The sequence below is a fragment of the Ascaphus truei genome, chromosome 15 (genome assembly GCF_040206685.1).
Source record: "Ascaphus truei isolate aAscTru1 chromosome 15, aAscTru1.hap1, whole genome shotgun sequence".
Classification (NCBI taxonomy): Eukaryota; Metazoa; Chordata; class Amphibia; order Anura; family Ascaphidae; genus Ascaphus; species Ascaphus truei.
The window spans coordinates 38,247,165-38,258,081 of NC_134497.1; the positions used below are offsets into that span (position 1 = coordinate 38,247,165).

The 10,917-nt window shown below is 47.2% G+C and overlaps 1 protein-coding gene across 5 annotated transcripts in view; it reads left to right on the forward strand.

The window, feature by feature from the left end:
• LOC142466820 (uncharacterized) overlaps window positions 1-6,968 on the forward strand; it is a 186,684-nt gene extending 179,716 nt beyond the window's left edge. For all 5 annotated transcript variants that reach the window (XR_012788239.1, XR_012788237.1, XR_012788236.1 and 2 more), the window contains 2 exons: window positions 5,569-5,758; window positions 6,907-6,968. The gene's annotated coding sequence lies outside the window, so the exon portion shown is untranslated. The remainder of the gene's footprint in view (window positions 1-5,568; window positions 5,759-6,906) is intronic.
• Window positions 6,969-10,917: the final 3,949 nt, after the last annotated feature.

Sequence of the window (10,917 nt, forward strand, 5' to 3'; positions counted from 1 at the left end):
TTTTTTTTTTTAAACTAATTTTTAAAATGCTGAGCTTCTAGTTAGCTTTGTGTCTAGAATATATTTCGCCTGTTATTCTATATAATTTATTCATCTGATTTTATCTGTGGAGATTTAGAGGAAAAGAATTATAATTCTGGTTAAGGAAATAAATCGCCTGGCCAGTACGATAAACATCCTTATTATTCCAGTGACTGGACTGTTTACAAAAATAATTAATCCTTTCTTTATTCTTTTTCTCCACAGATACCCAAAACTTTCCCCTGCCCAGTGTAAATTAGTTTATATTATAGTGGTGGTGTACACCTTTTAAAAATTAAATTTCAACATGAGCAATTAATTATATTCTTATTTTAGATTCATTTGCAAGTCCTGAATAGTCATTTTGTATACATACAATAAACCGGTATTCTTATTATTCAATGCAAATAACACTTTCACATAGATAGAATTCACCCAGATTCTTACAAGCACACACACAGATATTACTCAATCAATCAACCTTTTTTTTTTTTTTTACCATATCCATACTTAAAAATAAAACATTCTGAGGGAAAAAGAAACCTATACCTGTTATACTCTTGTTTTCCACTTTTCAATTCAGACGGGAAAATATTATTGATTTAAACTTAATATATACTCATACTCAGTTAATGTTGCACAAATAATTTGAGTTTGCATGTTCGTTTTTCCTAAGAGCCATGCTGCCATTCACGAATTTTGGTACATTCCTATGCCTGTGTAAAAATAGCTGGAGGAAAAAAGGTGGGGGCTACTTGCAGCTGCTTATTACAATACATACAGGCGAGAGAGAGACAGCTGATTTTGCCACTGACAGTGAGGGAGGGGGTTGTGCGAGGGCTGACAGGTTAGGGTAAGTTCATTAGATGACAAAATGTTAGTGCCCATAATGAGTTTATACAGGAAAGAAATCTTAACACTTTATGCGCACGTATTAATAAACAATTATTAACTTAACTTTAAACAATACTTATGTTAACTTAATTTTTAACAATTTTTAACTTAACTTAAATTGCCATCCTATTTGAAATCATATACCGTCCGTTTTACTTATCAGGGACTTACACTTGATTAAACAATGGGGACTCTCACCCTTTGTTACATAAATCAGAGACTTACCCTCGATAAAACAATAGGGACTCTCACCCTTTGTTACATAAATCGGGGACTTACCCTTTATTAAAGGGACTTACCCACGATTAAACAATAAGGACTCTCACCTTATGTTCTTTTGCCCTTAAAAATTTAGGTTGCTTAGTTTCGCAGAGGAAAAGGTGAGAGACAAATAAAAAGAATCTTTACTCACCCTTTTTCCTTTGCGAAATTCCACTTCTGTCACCAAAACTGTTAGATCTCTACAGATCAGGTCATCTAGGGCAAGCAAAACAAAACTTCTCCCGGGAGCACTAGAACGCAACGGAATATGGAATGCTTTCAAATAGTATAGCATACGAGCTCGGAGCTGTAAGAATTCAAGGAGGCGCCTTGGTTGAATTCTCACAACTAAATTTTAATGGTTCACAAGCAGGTTTTTATACATAAGGCAGGGACAAAAATACAGTTGTCATCTGTTACAAATATGGGTACACATCTAAATTTACATGTAACCTCTACATAATGCCTTTTCTGTAGATCTTAAAACATTTAACTGCTGAGCAAGAGGAATATACAATGGTGACTTATAAGGCAGTCTTGTCCTTCTTAACAGCATATGACAAGCAGAAACAGTTGGTCTAAAAGCTATTTACAATAGCCTCCCGTGAAAATAGCAAGGCCAGCGTATTCTGTTTAACCTTATCAATTCCAGAGCTGACAGAAGACAGTTTTAACCTTACACCCCCCTCCCACCTCCTCACCTCACTCTTCCCCCCCCTCCCACTCCCTCACCTCGCTCTTACCCACCCCTCACCTCGCTCTTCCCCCCCCTCCCACCCCCTCACCTCACTCTTTCCCCCCCCTCCCACCCCCTCACCTCACTCTTCCCCCCCCCCTCCCACCCCCTCACCTCACTCTTCCCCAACACCTCCCACCCCCTCACCTCACTCTTCCCCCCCCCCCTCACCTCACTCTACCCACCCCCTCCCACCCCCTCACCTCACTCTTCCCCCCCTCACCTCACTCTTCCTACCCCCTCCCACCTCCTCACCTCACTCTTCCCCCCCTCCCATCCCCTCACCTCACTCTTCCCCCCCTCCCATCCCCTCACCTCGCTCTTCCCCCCCTCCCACCCTCTCACCTCGCTCGTCACCCCCTCCCACCCGATCACCTCGCTCGTCCCACCCTCTCACCTCGCTCTTCCCCACCCTCTCACCTCACTCTTCCCCCCCCCACCCTCTACCCTCGCTCTTCCCCCCCCCTCCCACCCTCTCACCTCGCTCTTCCCCCCCCTCCCACCCTCTCACCTCGCTCGTCACCCCCTCCCACCCGATCACCTCGCTCGTCCCACCCTCTCACCTCGCTCTTCCCCCCCCTCCCACCCTCTCACCTCACTCTTCCCCCCCCCCCCCACCCTCTACCCTCGCTCTCCCCCCCCCCCTCCCACCCTCTCACCTCGCTCTTCCCCCCCCTCCCACCCTCTCACCTCGCTCTTCCCCCCCCTCCCACCCTCTCACCTCGCTCTTCCCCTCCCCTCCCACCCCCTCACCTCGCTCTTCCCCACCTCCCACCCCCTCACCTCGCTCTTCCCCACCTCCCACCCCCTCACCTTGCTCTTCCCCCCTCCCACCCCCTCACCTCGCTCTTCCCCCCTCCCACCCCCTCACCTCGCTCTTCCCCCCCCCACTCCCTCACCTCGCTCTTCCCCCCCTCCCACTCCCTCACCTCGCTCTTGCCCCCCTCCCACCCCCTCACCTCGCTCTTCCCCCCTCCCACACCCTCACCTCACTCTTCCCCCCCCCCATCACCTCACTTTCCCCCCACCCCTCACTTCACTCACTTCACTCTTCCCCCCCTCACCTCGCTCTTCCCCCCCTCCCACCCCCTCACCTCGCTCTTCCCCCCCCTCCCACCCCCTCACCTCGCTCTTCCCCCCCTCCCACCCCCTCACCTCGCTCTTCCTCCCCACATCCTCACCTCGCTCTTCCCCACACCCTCACCTCGCTCTTCCCCACACCCTCACCTCGCTCTTCCCCACACTCTCACCTCGCTCTTCCCCACACCCTCACCTCGCTCTTACCCCACACCCTCACCTCGCTCTTCCCCTCCCTCTCACCTCACTCTTCCCACCCCCACCCTCTACCCTCGCTCTTCCCCCCCCCCCACCCTCTCACCTCGCTCTTCCCCCCCCTCCCACCCTCTCACCTCACTCTTCCCCCCTCCCACCCTCTCACCTCACTCTTCCCCCCCCCCACCCTCTACCCTCGCTCTTCCCCCCCCCCCTCCCACCCCCTCACCTCGCTCTTCCCCCCCTCCCATCCCCTCACCTCACTCTTCCCCCCCCCCCTCCCACCCCCTCACCTCACTCTTTCCCCCCCCTCCCACCCCCTCACCTCACTCTTTCCCCCCTCTCACCCCCTCACTTCGCTCTTCCCCCCTCCCACCCTTTTCACCTCACTCTTCTTCCCTCCCACCCCCTCACCTCGCTCTTCCCCCCTTCCCACCCCCTCACCTCGCTCTTCCCCCCCCCTCCCAGCCCCTCACCTCGCTCTTCCCCCCCTCCCACCCCCTCACCTCGCTCTTCCCCCCCTCCCACCCCCTCACCTCGCTCTTCCCCCCCTCCCACCCCCTCACCTCGCTCTTCCCCCCCCTCCCAGCCCCTCACCTCGCTCTTCCCCCCCTCCCACCCCCTCACCTCGCTCTTCCCCCCCTCCCACCCCCTCACCTCGCTTTTTCCCCCCCTCCCACCCCCTCACTTCGCTCTTCCCCCCCTCCCACCCTTTTCACCTCACTCTTCTTCCCTCCCACCCCCTTCACCTCACTCTTCCCCCCCCTCCCACCCCCTCACCTCGCTCTTCCCCCCTTCCCACCCCCTCACCTCGCTCTTCCCCCCCCTCCCAGCCCCTCACCTCGCTCTTCCCTCCCTCCCACCCCCTCACCTCGCTCTTCCCACCCTCCCCCCCAATCCCCTCACCTTGCTCTTCCGACCTGTCCCCCAACCCCCTCACCTCGCTCTTCCCTCTCCTCTCCCACCCCCTCACCTCGCTCTTCCCCCCCTCCCACACCCTCAGCCAGATCTTCCCCCCCCCCTCCCACCCCCTCACCTTGCTCTTCCCGCCCTCCCCCCCCCCCCCAACCCCCTCACCTCGCTCTTCCCACCCTCCCCCCCAACCCCGCAAAAATGTTTTATTGTCACTTAATTTACACACAGTCACAGTAATGCATATACGACAGTCAGGTCCAAAAGCTGACACTCTAGGACCCCAACACACGATCCGGGGTAACCAAGTGGGCTTAACCTTTATTATTGAGCCTGGTTTACCCCCTCACCGTCACAGAGAGTTACCAGTCACACATGGTTTCTCTTACTGTGTTTCTATTGCTGTTTGTGTTCTGTATCCCCCTTCCTCCCACACCCTTTATTTGCCTCCCAGGTACTGATCTGCAGGGGGTTATTTTTCCTTATCCACTTTGCCTCCTCTGTTTACCAAACACTAGATTCACTAAAGCGCAATAGCCTCAGATGCACTGTAACAGTCACTCAAGTAAATAGCAATGAGCATGTGATCACAGCAGCTCTTTGCACCTCTCCCCTCACTCCTGTCTTCTCCTCACAGCCTTGTTCAGCACCATTGCTGCCCGTATGTCGCCTTACACGGCCTGTTCAAACAATGTTCAGACAAATAGGGCAGAGGAGACAATAGGAAAAAGGATGGATGTAAGACTTCATGTGCGCTCTCACCTTTTTATTCTCCTGCTTTAATAACATGATGCCCTCCTTCTCTAAATCAGAGACATCAAGGCCATGCTGCCTTCCTCAGAGGTGTGCTTGGCATGATACCTTCTCATACTGACTCCTTTTAAGCTTTAAATAGCATTTCTGTATTTGATCATATATGTTCATGACCCTGCACTTGAGCATAATGTTACACTTTTCTTACAGGGGCTGGTTCCACTTTTTTAGTTTTTTTATTCAAGCCCAAACCGACATTGTTACTTCATTAGACTGTGGCTCAAGGCTTTTTCTATATTCCAGTTTCCAAATCAGCCCAGGGCCTGTTATATGCTCAGGTTGCTAATGGAACACATTCCTGCTACATCACCTTATTACATCAACCCCACTTTCTGTTTCTGCTTATTTCCACTGGAAGAAAACTCACGTTTGTGTCACTTGTCATCGTGTCGGGGACTTTTTAATTGCAACAGTGTTTTTTTTAAGTAATACAGTAAGATAGTCACTAGTGTGGCCTGTGGCTCCCATTCCTTTCAAACTGTGGTACATACAAGTGAGCCATCGTATATATATTGCTCTGAATTAACTTCTGTTCACCTCAAAAACTTTAGAGAAGAAAGAAAAGACAAGTCACATTATTAACAACTTGTATCTTTTTTCAGCTCTTCCTTTATAAAATAGAAATTACTTTGAGATCTCACTAACTGTCCCAATTTTAGGTTTGTAAATTGTGCGAGAAACGAGGAAGAACAGAACCTTGTGGCGTTGCAGTACCACAGGAAAATCTACTACAGAACATGCACAGACCTTCCCCCACACACGGAGCTCCTGGTCTGGTATGGAGATGAATATGGGAAAGAGCTTGGTATCAAGTGGGCATGCTGTGGAAAAGTAACGTGCCAGCACCAGGTAATCAGGAATATGTGTGTTGTGTGGTTTTTACATCTCTATTGTCTTATTACTGATGTTAAACTGCAAATATTGATAGATCTGCATACACCATTGCGGGTCAACTAGAACTTAATATCACTAAACGTGACTTGAGTCAAAGGGCCGGATACATGAAGCTGCGGTAACCAAAAATTATGTATTACCGCCCATATAAAAGTGCCTTAGTTTTATCGTTCAATGAATCAGCGTTGCAGCGCCAAAAAAATATCACATTTTATTGGACCCGTTAAAATCACCGGATCTGATATAAACCAGGCATAATACCTCATTTTCAATTAAAACTGCCATGCATCAAGTTTAGATATTTATATATCACCTACTCCAGGCTGGCGTTGGCCCTGTCTTTCCTATGTATATAATGGCCAATATTTCTGCCCATTATATACATAGGCAGAATATAAGAGAGGAAGGAGCAGCTCAGTGAGTAAAGACACTGACTCTGACATGTAAAAATAGCAGTGCTATACAAGAACAAACTAGTATTATTATTATTAGCTAAACCAACATTGAATAGATGATAAAATATCTATTAAAATACATTACAGTACATATTAACCCCTAACTAGTCCATCGGTTTCCATGACTAGCAGACCACAAAGGGGATAATATAAACATTACTTTACACTACCTACCCCCCTTTGCCACCTTGATGGCTAGTAAAGCATGGTTAGTTCTTGGTTTGTCCCACAGGCATAAACAAAACACTAGGGCTCGGATACATCAAATTCTGTTAAAATGAAGTTAATATCGCACCCGGGGAAATAATAAACTAACGGGTGTTATTACCGCAATTTTTTAATATGTTTAAAACTGAAACCAGCGACTTACTATCAAATGATTTGAAAAGATTTCTGCCACTTTCATTGGTGTTTTGCAGCTAGTGAGATTTCCTTATAAATCGTTAAATATTAGGATCCACTTTAAATGTATGATCCACTACATCTGCTCTCCCGGCCCTAATGCTGCACATGTTGTGCTAAACCCTTCATTTTTACAATGTACATCTACAGTTTACTTTCATCCTGAACTTTTTGTGCCAACTTACCTCTCCTGCATGAGCTTTTGTAAGACAGTTTGTGTAACAGTGACTTTTTTGTCTCATCTAGTACAAAGCCAAGCACCAATAACCCACCCATGCCAACACTGCAAGGTTGTTTTTAGCTGCCAACACCCAAATCAGTATATGGAAAAGATAAAGACAGAACAATCTTGCAACATTCCAATAAATATGACAGAAAATGCATCTTTCAACCAGTCAAGGCAATTAATAAACAATGTAACTGCTTCTCATTCCAAAATATATATATTAGCAGCGGCCACAGGAAAAGATCTTGGAGTAAGTGGGAAGAGTCTGACTTTATCGGACCAGAACGCACAGAAGAGAACACAGACCGGGGACCGAAAGCATGTATGTGGGGAATGTGGGACGGGGTTTAGTGTGTCATCCAGTCTGAACACACACATGAGGACACACACAGGGGAGAGACCGCATGTATGTGGGGAATGTGGGAAGGGATTTAGTAAGTCATCCAACCTGAACGCACACATGATGACACACACAGGGGAGAGACCGCATGTATGTGGGGAATGTGGGAAGGGATTTTGTGTGTCATCCAGCCTGAACACACACAAGAGGACACACACAGGGGAGAAACCGCATGTGTGTAGGGAATGTGGGAAGGGATTTAGTCGGTTATTCAACCTGAACACACACAAGCGGACACATACAGGGGAGAGACCGCATGTATGTGGGGAATGTGGGAAGGGATTTAGTCAGTCATCTATCCTGAACACACACATGGTGAGACACACAGGGGAGAGACCGCATGTATGTGGGGAATGTGGGAAAGGATTTAGTGACTTATCCAGCCTGGACAAACACAAGAGGACACACACAGGGGAGAGACCGCATGTATGTGGGGAATGTGGGAAGGGATTTAGTCAGTCATCCAACCTGAACACACACAAGCGGACACATACAGGGGAGAGGCCGCATGTATGTGGGGAATGTGGGAAGGGATTTAGTCAGTCATCCAGCCTGAACACACACATGATGAGACATACAGGGGAGAGACCGCATGTATGTGGGGAATGTGGGAAGGGATTTAGTGACTTATCCAGCCTGGACAAACACAAGAGGATACACACAGCGGAGAGACCGCGACCGCATGTATGTGGGGAATGTGGGAAGGGATTTAGTCAGTCATCCAGCCTGAACACACACATGGTAAGACACACAGGGGAGAGACCGCATGTATGTGGGGAATGTGGGAAGGGATTTAGTAAGTCATCCAACCTGAACGCACACATGATGACACACACAGGGGAGAGACCGCATGTATGTGGGGAATGTGGGAAGGGATTTTGTGTGTCATCCAGCCTGAACACACACAAGAGGACACACACAGGGGAGAAACCGCATGTGTGTAGGGAATGTGGGAAGGGATTTAGTCGGTTATTCAACCTGAACACACACAAGCGGACACATACAGGGGAGAGACCGCATGTATGTGGGGAATGTGGGAAGGGATTTAGTCAGTCATCCAGCCTGAACACACACATGGTGAGACACACAGGGGAGAGACCGCATGTATGTGGGGAATGTGGGAAAGGATTTAGTGACTTATCCAGCCTGGACAAACACAAGAGGACACACACAGGGGAGAGACCGCATGTATGTGGGGAATGTGGGAAGGGATTTAGTCAGTCATCCAACCTGAACACACACAAGCGGACACATACAGGGGAGAGGCCGCATGTATGTGGGGAATGTGGGAAGGGATTTAGTCAGTCATCCAGCCTGAACACACACATGGTGAGACACACAGGGGAGAGACCGCATGTATGTGGGGAATGTGGGAAGGGATTTAGTGACTTATCCAGCCTGGACAAACACAAGAGGATACACACAGCGGAGAGACCGCGACCGCATGTATGTGGGGAATGTGGGAAGGGATTTAGTCAGTCATCCAGCCTGAACACACACATGGTAAGACACACAGGGGAGAGACCGCATGTATGTGGGGAATGTGGGAAGGGATTTAGTCGGTCATCCAACCTGAACACACACATGATGAGACACACAGGGGAGAGACCGCATGTATGTGGGAAGGGATTTAGTCGGTTATCCAGCTTGAACAATCTTCTCTAAAGCCAGGCATGTTTAGGGATAACCAGCGACTAAGATGCTCACATATAAGTGCACATGTGTATCTGTGTTACGCTAAATTACAATGAAAAGTGACTTTAATTTATGGTACATAAAACAAGCATTGTAAAAGTATGAAAAGTTATGACTTTTTAAATGCTGGTTATTTGTATCATTCTTATTGTAGTTTTATTTAAAGATAAATGTTGTTCTTATGAAGGATTTATATTTCCATGCTGTTGGTTCTAATAAAATATGTGTTTCCCATTATGCTGAAGCTGTCTGTAGCCTCACTTAGCTTTGAATTGGAATAGTTTCGCCGTGACCAATTGGCTGTCGGCATTAGGCACAGACAGACCCTCCACTACCAACCGCTTCTAATATAAGTTTTATTACCGTTTTTGGGTATGGTGTTAATTTAAAGGGATTTTAGGGTAAGGGCTTAAGTTATGTGGTTTGGAAGGGCTTTGGATACAGGTGTTTTAGGGTAGGGGGTTTTGGCACTTACCAGTGTGGCTAGAGGTGGGATAAGTCGCGACCAAATGTCCTGTGAATACTGAGGTGGAGGACAGGGACACAGACTAACATCCCCAGTGAGGGACATTAATGCAGCCGCATATACATACTGTATGTCATGTTCCTTTAATATCTCTAGAGCAGCAAGGGCTGACCATCTATTTCACAGGTTACACGTTGAAATGAAAATGCACCTGAGAGGGTTAAATGTCCCATTATTAATGACATATCCCTTTGCAGTAATGATGTAACAAGTGGTTCCACCTCACACAGGGACCTTTCCCACTGATGGTTACACTTTTACACCTCTATGGCAGAGATTCCTGTTACATATGCGCTCTAGTTACCGCCCCACACGCACATTGCCAGACTGAGGGAGGTGTTCATATGGGAATCTGAGGCAAAAATCTATGGTCGAGGTCCAGGAGACACACACCTAACTTTATTTTGTATTTGTAACTAAGCCAGAATGAAAAGCATTTAGCTGAGGGTGGTGGGTGTAGGAGTTTGAGCTAGCTGGGAATTTGTGTTATTTACGTTTTCTGATCATAAACTGATGGAACACTGGGAAAGTGCTCTCAATACGTGCTCATTTCAGCTGTTTTACATCTTGTTTGCCAGCAATGAAGATATGCTTGTCGAGACTGCATCACATATTGAGACCTTACAGAAAGATATGGAGATTATGGATAAGAGTGCACTTGATAAAATGGAAGCAGAACTTGATAAATATGAGACAGATAAAAACAATGAAAAAGAATACGTTTTCACGTGACTTATCTGACTATAAATTTGACATTTTTATCAATGGCGTCATTCCAAACAAAACATAAAAATCAGAGGAAACAGAAGGAATCTCAATATCATCGGGAGCCACTACATCTGAAATGGATTCCTCTAACTGTGATATGACTAAAAAAAAAAGACTCTAAATATGACAGAGCTACATCTTCTTTTTTTTATCCAAGGGAGCCACGACAGCGCCTGGGGTGGTGGAAGAAAAAAGACTTAAGGGACAGAGATCAGTATGGTTACAAGGGTCAGAAGGGTCAATCAAAGCCACTGAAATGAATCCGTTGACCATTGTGAATCTGTCTGATATTGCATTGACCCCTATACAAATATAAGCACTGCAGCATGGTTTATCTTTTGCTCCAACTCATAAGTGTGAAACTTGAGTGGATAAAAGATGTCCAGCTTTTTTGTAGGAAACCCCTACTCCACAAGCATTATTTGAAATCAGCTTCAGAGATGGAAAGTGTGGCCCTAAATGCTTTGACATCTACCCCATTGTCCATTTTATCTTCTCATACAGAACAGGAGCAAGATAATATAACTCCTGATGAGCTAAAGCCTGTGGCTCATATTAAACCTCGCTCAACTTTCCCACCCCTCTCCCCCCCATTCAAGTATGCTCTCAAGTTGAAGTTTTTTCTAACGTGGTGACTGGTGC